This window comes from Notamacropus eugenii, chromosome 1, assembly GCF_028372415.1.
Source record: "Notamacropus eugenii isolate mMacEug1 chromosome 1, mMacEug1.pri_v2, whole genome shotgun sequence".
Taxonomy (NCBI): Eukaryota; Metazoa; Chordata; class Mammalia; order Diprotodontia; family Macropodidae; genus Notamacropus; species Notamacropus eugenii.
In genome coordinates, this window is record NC_092872.1 from 114,408,275 (window position 1) to 114,423,283 (window position 15,009).

A 15,009-nucleotide genomic window follows, 5' to 3' on the forward strand; every position below is an offset into this window, starting at 1 on the left:
TATCTTGTATTTTTTATGTTGATTGCTAATCCATAGTTTAAGAATAAATATTTATATTACATTGCTAACTATTTTAAAATTATTTTTTAAAATTATTTTTTAAATTCTGTTACTCAGTAACATTCTCATCTATCATTCTCAGGCTTTCTCTCATCTTCATACCTGAAAATTTTGGTTATTATCCAAATTCATGTTTCAAATCTGAGGAAGTCAAACAAGTAACTTCTCTTTCGAGCCAATCATTTTACAGATTCAATTTCACCAGATCTTCTTATTCATATCTCTCCATTTTTTTCCACCAGAATAGTTTGAAAAAATGTTAAAGGTTTTGCTAAAGTCTAGATAAATGAAAATAAATTTAATTTGCCAAGACATGTTGTTAACAAAACTATGTTGACTATTTGTGATCACTATTTACATTTCTTATGATTTGTTTGCCTGTATTTCAAAATTGTGCAGAGATGTGAAGTCAAATCTTTGGCCCATACTTTCAGACTTTACCTTCTTTCCTTTCTTTTTTTTTCTTCCAATTTTAAATAGATCTTACTCTCCAGGACAAGAACTGCATTTCCTCTTGTTTGCAGTAATGATAAAATGCGATGTTGTTCACTTCTCTCCTTCTACACATATTCAAATATTCAGAATGCCCAGATTTACATAGTAGCTTAAATGTTACTTTTAAACTGCTATTGCCTTGGTACAGATTTGTGCCCTTGAATATTTGGAAAGCTATGTGGAATGCTCTTTCTTCTAATGTGTTTAGTCAACTTCTTCAATGGCAGATCAAGAACAACCTCCAGATGGGACTGCTCCATCCCCTGGGAAACCACCAGACATGCCATGCCTCCTTCCATGCCCCCTGCACTCTGGTACAACTTAGTAATGATGAGGTTTCAGACCTCCTCCAATTCTTTCAGTTTATGTTTTCACGTTCTTTCTTCTCAGCAGTCTGATTCTTATCCAGTCGGTTGATAATTTCATTACATTTATCAAGGAACTTCCATTTGTCTTCATCACTAATTTTGCCTTGCAGGTTTTCATCCCCTACAATGCCTTCATGTTTAAAGCATGAAATTCAAGAAAATTCTTGGAAGACATCTTGTCTCTGTTTTTCATCCTGAGCCTTGTATTTCACAGTCTTCTGGACCATATGGTCAATATCTTCTTTGCTCAGAGGTCCTTTCTCATTAGTGATGGTGATCTCGTTCTGCTTCCCTGTGTTCTTATGCACAACAGAAACATCGAGGATGCTATTTGCATCAATGTCAAATGCTACTTCAATCTGAAGAACCCTCCTCAGTGCTGGAAATATTCCTGTGAGCTCAAATTTGTCAAGCAACTTGTTATCCTTTGTCATTGCTCTCTCACCTTCATAAACCTGAAAAAGCACACCAGACTAGTTGTCTGAATAGCTGATGAAGATCTGTGTCTGCTTGATGAGGATGGTGGTATTATGCTTGATCAGAACTGCCAAAGCTCTCCCAGCAGTCTCAGTTCCAAGGGAAAGAGAAGTAATATGCAACAGGAGCAAGTCCTGCACATTCTCAGATTTATCTCCAGAAAAGAGAGGCAGGACCAAGATGACAGAGTAGAAGCAGGGACTTCTAGAGTTCTCCTCCCAAGCCAAGCCAAATGCCTGTAAAACATGACTCTAAACAAATTCTATAGCTGCAGAATCCACAAAATGATGTAATGAAGCAATCTCTAGCCGAAGACTGCCTGGAAGGTTGACAGGAAGCATCTATCTCACTGCACTGAGAGCAGAGTGCAGTCCAGCATGGGTCATGCCAGCATAGACAAGACCTGAATAGACCTGGAGGGGAAGAGGGGATGGGAATGAATGTCTCACACTAGTGCTGGTTTCTCGACTTCACAAGCCCAAAATGTGAGAATGAATTGGAAGGTCAGTGGAAAAAACCTGTGGGACCTGTGTGAGAGTGGAACCCTCCATCCCCAGCCCCAGGACAGCAGAGGGGGATGGGGTTATGAACCTACAGAAGCCACAGCAGCTGCAGGGGCAGCTGCAGACACTGTTTATGGAGCTCTGGGCCCACAGATTGTTGTGGAATCTAGGGGCTAAGAGTACAACCCTCACCCCGCACTGGAAGCAGAGAACTACCTTGACAGAGAGTTCAACAGTCAAGAAAATAGCTGTGGAAATTAGCAAAAAACCAGAAAAAGAATCAGACTATGGAATCTTCTTTTGGTGAAAAGGGTCTTTCAATGAAATAGAGGACTTGGAAGTATTCTTGATGAAAAGACCATAGGTGAATGAAAAATTTGACTTTCAAATACAAGAAAAAAGAGAAGTATGAAAAGTTAAACAGGAAAGAGAAATCATAAGGGATTTACTAAAGTTGACCTGCTCGTATTCCTACATGGAAAGATAACATTGTAACTCTTGAGATATTTCTTAGTATTAGTGTAGTTTGAAGGATTATATGCATATAGACAAACTGCACAGGGTGAGTTGAATAGGAACAATATTTTAAAAAAATAAAATTAAGGAGTGAGAGAGGAATATAGTAGTAGGAGAAAGGGAGAAATAAAATGGGGCAAATTATCTCTCCCATAAAAGAGGCAAGAAAAAGAATTTCAGTGGAGAGGAAGAGGGGAGAGGGGAGAGGGAAAGAGTGAACCTTACTCTCATCAGATTTGGCTTAAGGAGGAAATAACACGCACACTCAATTTGGTATGAAAATCTACATTACACTACAGGAAAGTAGGAGGGAAGGTGATAAGTGAGTCTGGAAGGTAGAGAGGGATGATAGAAGGGAGGGCAAATGAGAGGAAGGGATAATTAGCAGTAAACACTTTTGAGGAGGGATGGGGTCAAAAAAGAGAGTAGAATAAATGGAGGGCAGGATAAGATGGAGAGAAATATAATCTTTCACAATATGACTATTAGGGAAGTGTTTTGCATAACTACACTTGAATAATATATATTAAATTGCTTGCCTTCTCAGTGGGGATAGGTGGAGAGGAAGGAAGGGAGAGAAGCTGGAGCTCAAAGTTTTAAAAATGAATGTTAAAAATTGTTTTTACATGTAACTTGGAAATAAGGGAAACAAGCAATAGAGTATAGAAATCTATCTTGCCCTACAAGAAAAGAGAGGGGTTGGTGATAAGAGAAGGGAAGGGTGTAATAGAAGGGAGGTGAGATTGGCAGAAGTTGTAATCATGCTGTCTTGGGATGGGCGAAAGCAAGAGATGGGGAGAAATTTTTAACTCAAAATGTGAATGTTGAAAAGTAAAAATAAATAAATTAAAAAAATATCTCCAGACAAAATGGCAAGCTGGACAGCTGCACCATATGCAATAGCTTCATCAAGATTAGTACTCTTGCTGAGCTCCTTGCCATAGAAGAAGTTTTGCAGAAACTTCTGAATTTAGGGAAGTCGAATGTAAGCACCCACCAGGATGATGTCACGAATCTGTGATTTATATAGTTTGGCATCTCTTAAGGCCTTTTCCACAGGATCCAGTGTGCCATGAAAGAGATCAGCATTTAGTTCCTCCAAATGGGCTCAGGAGTTTAACGTATAGAAATCAATACTTTCTAGAGGAAGGACCCTCTACTCTACAAAAATAAAATAAATAAACATCTCGTCACCTACCTCTCACTAATTCTGTTGCTTTCTGCCATCTTTTCTCCTTTGTTTCTTCAAAGATCCCTTAAAATAGAGCTGCAATCACAATTGCATGTGCATACTTTCAGTATGCTAGGTGAAGGTCATTTAAGACAGGTAACAAATTCATTAAGATATCAAGTCACAGTACTCTCTCTCTCATCTTGAATGTCAACTTTTCATTTGCCTTTTTGTTCTTGTTGTTGTTCTGTACTTTCCATTCCAATCTTCATTCTCCTTGACAATAAACAGAAGTAAAACAAGCATCAAATGTAAATCAAATAAGAATATGGTGATATATGTAAAATACTTTGCAAACTCAGTTTATACAATTGTCTACTACATTACATTTATAAAATGAGGGGGTTGGACCAGATGAATTCTAAAATCCCTTGCAATTTGAACATCCTATGTATCAAAACACTAGAAATAATCACTGAATACACACATATGTAAATGTTCTTGGCCTACCTGCAAAGAAAATCACAGAGGACAAAATGAATAAATCTAAGTTTCTAAGAAATAAATCATAAATATAAGATTTAGTTATCCTTAATCAACATCTCTGCCAAGTTAAACCAATAAAATCTAACTTTGTAGGTCAAGGAAACTTCATGATCAGATCTATTCCTGGGGGAAAATTCTCAAGATGACAATTCAATTCTGTAGTGCTGGATTTTACTGAGGTAAAAATGAAAAAAAAATCTCCCCTGACAATGATTCCCTTACTTTTTTACCCTTGACTTAAACATAACTAACTTGTATTACTCATAAAGAACGAGGCACGGGCTTTTTATGAAATTGGATAACACAACAGTGAAGTGGAATTCTTACTACTTGTGCATTAAAAAGAATATATCTACAGGGAAATTAAAGGCTTTTCGGCACCTCTCTCTCTCTCTCTCTCTCTCTCTCTCTCTCTCTCTCTCTCTCTCTCTCTCACTGCCTTTTCTGTCTCTCTGTCTCTCAATCAGCTTCACAAGCACACACACACACACAATTGCTAGCTCTCTCCTTCACTTTCTCTTTCATTACTCTGTACTAGGAACACACTTGAAATCATTTACCAGAAATCAGTGCTCTACAGCCATTATCAAACACTGAGTATTTCAGAATAAAAAGTAACTATTTTCAGAGATACTGCTAAGTCATAGAATTGAGGCTGTGAGAGAAATGCTTCATAATTTTAACCAAAAGAACTTTGCAAAGGAAATATGTAAAAATCCACATTCCCTCTTCTGTCCCTTTACATTTTTAGAACTCAATGGTGCATTGCTATCCCAGCCTTAAAAATTTCAGTCTCTTCCTCTCTATCATTCCCCCTAGCCATTTTTAGGGACAACTGATTCCCATGATTACCTAGAAATTGGTTATATTCTTAAACTGACATTTTGCACTCCTAACCACCTGTGGCTCAGCTATTTCTCTTAAAACAAACCATTTTTATTGTCTTTTTAAATTTTCTTCAAATCTCTTTCCATTTTAGCAAAGCATAATGAGAGTCTAGGTTGATGAAATTATATGAAGTAATGTATTCTTCATACCTATTTCATTTCTGGATATGCGTAGGTGAATAGGGACCAAGGGTTTTAGGCTGCACTTTCATAAGTAAAAAGAATATATAGATTGACTTCCTTATTACATTAGCAATCCTTAAAAAACATTAAATATAAATGCACTCAAGAGTTCACTTAGCTGTACAAGGAAACTGTTATTTCAAGTTTTCTTTTTTTCTCTTACATAAGCTAGTCATTAACAGAGATGAAACTAAGGTAAACATTGTGAGTCTATTGTTCTTATGCACAGGGTTTTCTTCCTAAATGAGTAAGAAGCTGCTGTTTCAAATCTTCCTTTACTGGAAAATCATAAAGAAAAAAGGATTTCTTTGTCTGATATTTGTCTCTTTTATTTCTTTTGTATTTCTACTTTTCATTGTCTATGAATTTACGTAATAGAGAATTATTTTGGTATAGTTTGGCGTACTTAGCCACTGAAGTTGCTTTACACTGTAATAAAAAATAATCTATGATTCTGTTAAATTATCCAATATATTGGAACATATAGATAGTTGAAATGGAGATACAAATGGCATGTTTTGTGACTTTTCAGCTAATTTGAACCTTTTCAGATACCAGAATTGCAATTCCCCCCAAAAGTTCTTGGCAGACTTGAATGATATGGCCTCATTTAACGAGAAAAAAAAATTTAAAAGGTAATAAGTGTCAAGTTCAACAATTCAGCACCAAAAACTCAAAAGTATTAGCCTGGAATATTGAAAATTTCCCAAGATTTATCTCCATGTTTTAGTTTCAATGTCTATCAATTGATATATTTAGATTAGGTAACTTCTGAGATCACTTCTGTCTCAATTCTTTAGAGAAATGTTCCATCATGAATTCATTTAAGCGTTATATTAGTTATGTTTGTTGATGTTAAATTGAAACCTCAAAATTATGTCATCTAATCATTCCTGGTTTCTTCTTCTATTTCATTTCTCTTTCCATTCCCATTCTGCACCATTCTGAAGTTCCTTGCTCTTACTTACCTTCTTGGGAATCCTTGTGTTTCTGTATTTCATCATATATTGATTTACTTTTCTTTGTCTTATTGAATTTGTTGACATAGCTTTGTACCTATTGGAGAATTTCCTACTCATACTTATTTCTGGATTTATAATCTTCTCTATTGATTTACCCCCTGAACCATGATGTAGGCTTTTGTTTATCAGTTTTCTCTTGCAATCTTTTTTTTTTCTATTGTATGAACACATCACTCACATTCTATAGCATACCCCTTTGTTGATGAGTAAACCCTAGATACTTTTCTGCACTCTTATTTCAGCCTCGTTCCATTAAAGGAAATTGAGTTTACTTACTAGGGTTCCTGTCCAAAGTATCATCCAATGAAAATAGATCTGTCCAAGTTTGGCTTTCATTCCCTTTTTTTCATTCCCATCAAAGTTTTTGTTGTATATCCTCTCAGTTTTTCTCCTTTCATTTTCATGACTGGGTTGATTCAGCATCTACCCCATTTTCAAGGTATTGTTTGAAAGAGACGTTCTTCTGAACAAAGTCTCTTAAATATTGTTGGTCCTTAACTTAGTAACAGGTACTACCCTGAAGGTACCTTTTAGACCTCTTTTTCTTCACTGCACAGTAATTGTCTACCTGTTGCAGGACAAGGGAGTGGATTTCTTATTAAAGTTGAGTCTATCTAGTATGGGGTTCAAAATCTCTAGATAAGCCCCAATATAAATATTCTTAGGTTATGCTGTGCTAGAGAGTAATTTAAGGTTTATAGTTATTCTGTGTTAATCCATAAGGATTTTACCTCCCCACTATTTTCTCTTTTTTTTGTCATGAATTTGTTAGAATTGGTTTATATCTGGTCAATTTTTTCATTTTTTTTTTTTGCATATGTTGAGGGGTTGTACTTAAAGGTATAGTGAAAATGTCAATAAATCTGTCATCTTGCAGGTCATGTGACCTGCATGTGGCAATGTGTTCTGGAAGTCACTAGCTTATCTTGTACACTAAATCTTTAAAATGGAAGAGTATTGGATTTCAACATTTACAGTCATTTTCAAAGTGGACTTTTTAATTAGTCATTGTTCGTGGTCAAAATACTTAGGAGATTTACAGACAATTGATAGCTTCCACTTGGCCATATGTAGTAATAATTTTGAACCATTCAGAAATTCCCTGAACATCCTCTCTGCAAAAATTCTATTGTTGGTGCTTCTTTTCATTGTGTGCGTGTGTCTGTGTGTGTGTGTGTGTGTGTGTGTGAGACAGACAGACAGAGAGAGCGAGAGCGAGAGCGAGAGCGAGAGCGAGAGCGAGAGCGAGAGAGAGAGAGAGAGAGAGAGAGAGAGAGAGAGAGAGAGAGAGAGGAACGGGAGAGTTTATTTCATTCATTTCTTGGTGATTTGTTTTCCATAGAGTTATGTATAGAGCTGAAGTGAAAGATTGTGATAAGTAAATCAGTTTCACCGATTTAAAGATGAAGGCTCCAAAAAGGTAAGGGTGAGTGGTCCAGGCAGTTCTCTGTTCAATATAATATGAATATTACTATAATGTTCTGCTTTTCCCCCCATTCCCAATAATAATCAAATGATATTGCAATAATGCTATTTCAGATTTATGATTTTGAAATAAGATACTGTTTCTCAAAGTCTCCTGATAATGTTTATTTGAGCCTGTCTTAGTTTCAGTCTCATGTGTAACATGGAGATAGTAACAGTCGAACTATTTACCTCACAAGGTTGTTATGAGGAAAGTCCTTTACATTTCTATAGTCAGTTGGTTTCAGAACCGGTTCATAAGACTCTTATCTAGTTCTAAACTTTCTTTTATTTTCTTCCTTCCTTTTTTCTTTCTTTTTCTATAGGAAATGAGAACAACACATAAGGTTCATGTAATTCTTGTGACAAGGCAGCCTCTAATGGATTGGATCCAATGCTCTTATCTTTTTTCTTTGTTTTTGTTAAGTCAATACAGCAGTAAGCCATAACTTCAACAGTCTGAAGATCCTGTCCATCATTAACTTGCTTACACATTCAGTCAGTAAATATTCATTCATCAGTTATTTTGTGTATGACCATAAGCAAATTAATATCTCTCTTAGCCTAAGTTCTGTTTCAACAAAATGAAAATAATCTGACTCATGTGTTGCATTGAAGAAAGTCCTTTGTGAACCTCGAAATCTTATGTAAATGGGAGTTATCATTATCATCATAAGCATTATCACTGTTACATTCAAGATGTTACCTTAAGATGCAAAAAATTTTGATGATGTCTGGTCTGGACCTAATGACCTATAATCTTCTGAAATAACAGAAGGTATCAATCATTCACACTTTCCTATGATGGAGTTAAACCATATTTTTCTTTTATTGATCACTGACTATGTTTCTCCCACTTAAGGTTTTAAGTAACAAGGAAGATATCTATTAATGTTCAGATTAATAGATATTTGTCAAGCTTCCACTAGGTGCTAGGTACTTTGCTAGGAATTGAAGAAGAAAAAAAAAAAAGAATTAAATAATCTCCACTTAAAAGGAATTTATATTCTAGTTTATATTCTAATTTTATATTTTAATTTATATTCTACAGAAAATAAATAGAAAGATTTAAATTTAAAATGCTTAATGAGTACAAGTCTAGAGGTGGTAGTGCAGTGTAAGGATCTAAGAAATCAGAGTGCAGCATTGGAACTTGAAATCCGGTGAATGCAAACGTGGGAGGAGAATATATACCGAAGTGTGTTTCATAATTTGATCAAGGACCAGCCATGTCTGGCACTATAATAAGAAGAGTACTAAAAAAATTTTTTCTAGAAATTTTTCTAGAAATTACATTGATTAAGAAATTAATTTTATATATTCAATCAGACACAGTGATTTGCACATAAAATAGATAATTCTAGATACAACAGAACCCCTTATGTCAAGAAGAAATCAACTTATTAGAAGCATGAGTAACAAATTTATGATTTTGAGTTTTCCCTTTCAACTACAGTGATGCTATGGACAAAATAAGTAATATTCACATTAAAACATTTATTTTTCATTTTTAACGTGGCAATACGAGGACGTTTTATTTAAAGGAAACTTTAGAGCATAATGGAAAGAATTATATTGACAAACAAAATATCTCATTTTTGTTAGAACATATTATTGGTAATAAATATTTAAATACCTGTTGTGTGTCAGAAACCATGCTGCATGCTTGGAATATTAGGCGAAAATAAAGTAGTACTTATCTTACCCTATATCCTATAACAAGAAACATGTACATGAATAAGTATATAAAATATGGGAAAAATAAGTTCATGTCATATATCAATCATATCATAGCATATATTATATCATTTTACTCTATATAGTACGTTGTACCATATCATACCACACCATATTATACTCTACTATGACATACTCTGCTATATTATGCTATGCTATGCTATCCTGTGTTATGCTATACTAAATCACGCTATTTTGTTACTGTTCTGTACTATGCTACACTACACTTGCCTTGTGTTACATTGTGATACCATATACTTTCATGTAAAATTGTTATCATAGGATATATATATATATCTAGATAGACAGACAGACAGACAGACAGACAGACAGACAGACAGACAGACAGATAGATAGATAGATAGATAGATAGATAGATAGATAGATAGATAGATAGACAGATAGATATGTTTATATGTAAGTATATATACACTGGAATTATGTGATCATTTCTATAAGTTGTGTGCCACTAATATCTGGTTTCTCTTGTATTACAGGTCAATGTGCATTGCACATGATCTAAACTTGAGTATTTGCCTCCAATTTATTTGAAATCTAAAAATTTCTAAAATCGTCTAAAATCATAGTCTACATATTTTACCATGATCAAAACACATAAAAATACTGAACTGGTAAGCTATTTAGTTGGAACTGAAATGAATATTAAGGTAAATTATCTTGCATATTTTCCTGAACAAATTCTGCTCCCTTTCTGGCCTTCTTTTTCTCCCCCTAGATACTTGAGAAACAATCATCACTAGTGTTGAAAAGGGATATTCTTTTCAGTGCAGACAGCTTTATTGTCCCAATTCTACAACCTTTCCTTTTTTGCTTTTGTTCATTTTTGCTTTGTGTATTTGTGTGTGTGCATGCTCTTTATTAGATCATATCATATGCCTTGATTTGTTTCAGACACTAGACTTTTGACTGGGCTGATTTCAGCTTTTTTGCTCATATACTTCATTTGAGTTCATAAACTCTAGTGGCAGCTGCAGTAGTTCCTCCTCAGTCACCCAACACCCAAACACAAGTTTCACATAAAATGCAGTTATTGGCTCTCTGTTTATGTGTGAATGTAATCGGCTGGAAAACGTTGTCCTCTCAAGACAAAAATCTTCCATGTCTTCCCTTGCTCTCACCCCTCCCCAGTTAAATACATATTTAGGCCCTACAAATTATACTGGTACAAATATGAACTGACCATACAATTCTTATTGGTTTATATAAAGAATAGACATAAGTAATTATTCCTTATTCACAGATCACATTTAAGTAAATAAAATCTAAATTATTATTAAATAAAATTGATAAAACACATAGATTACAAGGAGTACCATAATAAATGAAATCAAATGAGAATTTCGTTAAGCAGGACAAATACTTGGTCATATGTGGTACATATCATCACATTTAGGGCTTAATTCATTCTATATATTAAATATCTCCTAAGAGTGGGAATCAACATACGATATGTTTAATAAAAATCTCCCCCATTTCACTAGGGTAGTAACATAGCAATCTTGAAGTCCTCAATAACTTATTGTTACTTCCAAATTATAAATGTCTGCACTTATTAAGACGAGGTTAGTATCCTTAGACCTACTGTTCTGTAATCTGAAGTGTGGGTCCATAGATGACTCAGAATGAATTAATCAGCCTCTATAGGTGATTCCTCTTACTTTATGGGTTCCAAAGATATAATTTGAGGCAAAATAATGATGATGATGATGATAATGACGACGACAACAATTATGATAATCAGGTGCTGGAAACTAATTTCATTATTCTCCAGATATAGAGTAGGGACAGTATTGACAGGTGTTTTTAGTTCTTGAAGAACATAGTAATGTGAAATTCCCTCTTTATTCTTACCCTCAAGTATCTTAAATTCTATGGTGGAAGACTACTTTCATATGTCTAAATATATACAAAATGGATGCAGCCTCACATAGGGCACTAGTAACTGGGGACAGGGGTGAAGATTTGAGTGATTTTTTTTCTTATGGGTAACGGTTCGTTAGGTTACTTTTAAAGGAAACTAGAGAATGAAGAGGACTGAAGAAAGGGTGTCCCCAAGTATGAGGGATAAACAAAACAAAATAAAACCAACCCTTCCTCACATTTATGATCCAACAATGCCAATCTATTTTCTGTTCTTTAACCATGACACTTGATCTTCCATTTGCATATTTTCTACTGGCTATCCCCTGTATTTATAATGTTACTCCTCCTCACCCCCATTTCTAAGTTTTTCTTATTTCCTTCAAGACTCAGCTCATATCCAATCTTCGAAGAGGAACCTTTCATGGTCTAACCTCTGTTGCTATTGATTTCCAACTCTCAAATCACCTTTCATCTTTCCTGTATATATTTTATAGGTACTTAAGTAGTTGTACTTAAGTAGTTGTATATTGTCTTCCCAATTTGAATGTAAATTCATTGAAAGTAGGGATTTTATTTTCCTTGTATACTTAGTATAGTGTCTGATACATTGCAAATGTTTAATAAATACTTGTTAACTGACTGACTTACTAGATCCAAAAATCTGAGTATCATGTATGAAAAATAGTAATAAAATCAGATTGAATTACTATATAACATATTTAGAGGATGAATATGTAATGAGGTTAGAAACCTCTAGCAAATTTCAGATCATTTCATGAAAAGTTGTAAATGCCAGATGGATAGATTCATATTTGACTCCAAAGTATTAGGGACTCACTGTACTTTATTGTGCAAGGGAACGATATTGTCAAAGCTAGGCTTTAAAAATGTCACTTTGGCACCTGTATTGAAGATGGATTCGAATGGGGAGAGACTTAAGACAGGGAGATCAATTAGGAGTCTGTTGTAGCAGTAATGAAAAGAGGTAATGAGGTACTGAGCTAAAGTGACATTGGTAGAGAGATAGATGAAAAGACAGGGAAATGGAAAAGCTGTGGGATTTGAACTGATAATATTTGGCAACAGATGAGGATTAGGGAAAGGACAGTGACAAATATGGAGGGTGATTACAGGAATAATAATGTTCTCAAGAGAAAAAGAAGAGTGGGTTTTGGGGAAAAGATGACTACCTTTTTTTGAATATGTTGACTTTGAGATACCTTTCAAAATGTTCAGTGGCAAGTGATATATAAGGTTGTACTTCAGAGAGAGATGAGGGATAGAAATAGAAGTCTATAACAGGGCCTTGAAGTATATCTGAAATGAGAGTTTAACAAAGGTGGCTGAGAAAGATGGGAAGAGGGCCAAGAGAGGTGTCTTAATAACATAGAGAGGAAAGAAGATTTTGGACAAGAGGATGATCAGAATGTTTAGAGTTCATAAAGAGTTCAAGCAGATTAAATATGGCAACTAAGAAATCATTGGTAATTTTAGCAAGAGAAGTTTCAGTTGACTAGCTCTTCCCAACATGAGTGATTATCTGGCACTAACTTTTATTTACAACTAGTTGTTAGAAACTTCTTAGAGCGTAATTTCTAGACTCTTCATTGTTCTAGACAAGTTTGCAAGAAAATTCAACTAATTCCCCAATGGAGGTCAGGCAAAGATCAAATATTGTATTCACAGTGTGTCAACAATTTTTCGAAGGTTAGTTGAAGCCTAGTAGATCACCAAATATTTCAAATGCCTGTTTGGAAATATCTTTTCATAGAATCAATATCCTTTTTTATATATCAAGAATTTATATTCAGACTATCACCTGAATAGAAAAAAACAAACTAGAACATGAAGGAGCATATTTTCCTTCAACTTATTCTCAGGCTAATGTATTCTTTATGAAGTTTCACATCTTCTCCAACTTCTGAGAGTACCAAACACAGATAAATACTCTGGAATAGTTACTACAAATATTCATATGCAATGAAGTTAGTGGTTAAATTCCTGTTAGTAGTATCTGCATAAATTAGAAAAGCTATGCAACTACTACACTAAGCTAACTACTAAAGTTTTGGACTCACGTCCATGCTGGACAGCATTTAATTTAAATATTCTGATTTCAGGTCTCCTGCAGAATGATATAAGTAGTTCTCAATTAATTGTTACCAAGCCTAGGACCCCATTGAATAACTTATCCTCGAATCTTGACCCTTATCAGTAAAGCTATCCTCCTCCTAGACAACACTTATCCTAAAGATCTCTATGATAGAGTACACAGCAAACAAAACAAAACAAAACAAAAACTTGCTGGAATCTGAAAGATACAGTGGTGGTACATGAGGTAAAAAGCAAAAGCATAACCTTATAGTTTTATAAATATTTCTTACCTTCCTGAACTCCAAATGATCCTAGAGAATTCAGATAATATTCAACAATTTTACCTATGTTTTGATTCATATCCCATGTTATGAATTCCCAAATCATTTATATTTTAAGAACATAAGGAAACATAGAGTTTATGTAGTGAAATTAATATAAAGTTAAAATCCATAGGGCTGAATTCAATCGGCCAAAATCACATAGCAAGTTTGTGGTAGAACAGGGACTTAAACTCAGGTCTCTTACTTCAAAGCCTAGTCTTCCATATAATCCTGAATTAAGAGGAAATGTGCATGTTTCAGCAATTGGCAATATTACTCTACAGATGTAGTTACAGTACAGGTTGAATAAGTCCAATGAAATGCCTAGTTAGATAACAACCACTCCAAAAACTTGCATGCGTTGTGGCTTTCACTTTTTTCTCTAATACACATGACCACAAATGTTCAAGGATGCCAATGAGAAAGTGAAAATGAGGTTATTAGTAAAATAACACAAATGTTTGAACTTCTGAAAGTTAAATGTGTGACTGTTGAGGCCTGGGTATACATGCAAGCAACACACACACACACACATATACACTCAGGTATATCAGGTAATTTGATACTGACTTATAGGAGATACTCTATTAAACAGTAATTGTAATATTTATAAGTTGGAGCACAGTGTTTTCTACATTGAGAATTTAAGCTAATTGAAAGCAAAGACTACTATTGCATTTATGTTGGTATAGCCGACACTCACTAATGTGTCTGGCACAAAACATCTGGTAAATAGATTATTGTTAACTGGTTGTGTTTGAAAGCGATATAAGATATTATTAGTACTGCAAAAATTTTGTATAAAGTGTTTTTGTTTATGAGAAAATCATAAAATCATAGTTCTGAAGTTCAATGGGACCTCATAGGCCACCTATACCAACCCATTCATTTTACAGATGAAGAAAATAAGACCCAGTGCACGAGAATTTTAACCATCAGGAAAATATTTTTTTGGAGGGGAGGACATCACAGAAGTGCATGAATGTATCCTATTTCATCAATGAAAAATTGCCATCTGTGTTAGTGTAAGATGTAGCTATATCAATGAAATTATGACTTTGGAAATATTTAAGTGTAACGTTCCCATTTACAAAATTAGAAAACAGCCTTATCTTGCGGACCTGGGGATTTGAAGCCATAAGGGAGCTCAGAAGTCATCTAGACTAACTCTTCATTTTAGAGAGGAGGAGAGTAATTCTCAGAAAATTTAAATGATTTGTTCATGGTCATACAGATTTAGGATTTGACTCAGATCTTTTGACTTTGGAACCTGTTCTTT

At 34.5% G+C, this 15,009-nt stretch overlaps 1 pseudogene; it reads right to left on the bottom strand.

Moving 5' to 3' along the window:
* Positions 1–783: 783 nt before the first annotated feature.
* Positions 784–15,009, bottom strand: part of LOC140505999 (heat shock cognate 71 kDa protein pseudogene) — a 57,651-nt pseudogene continuing 43,425 nt past the window's right edge.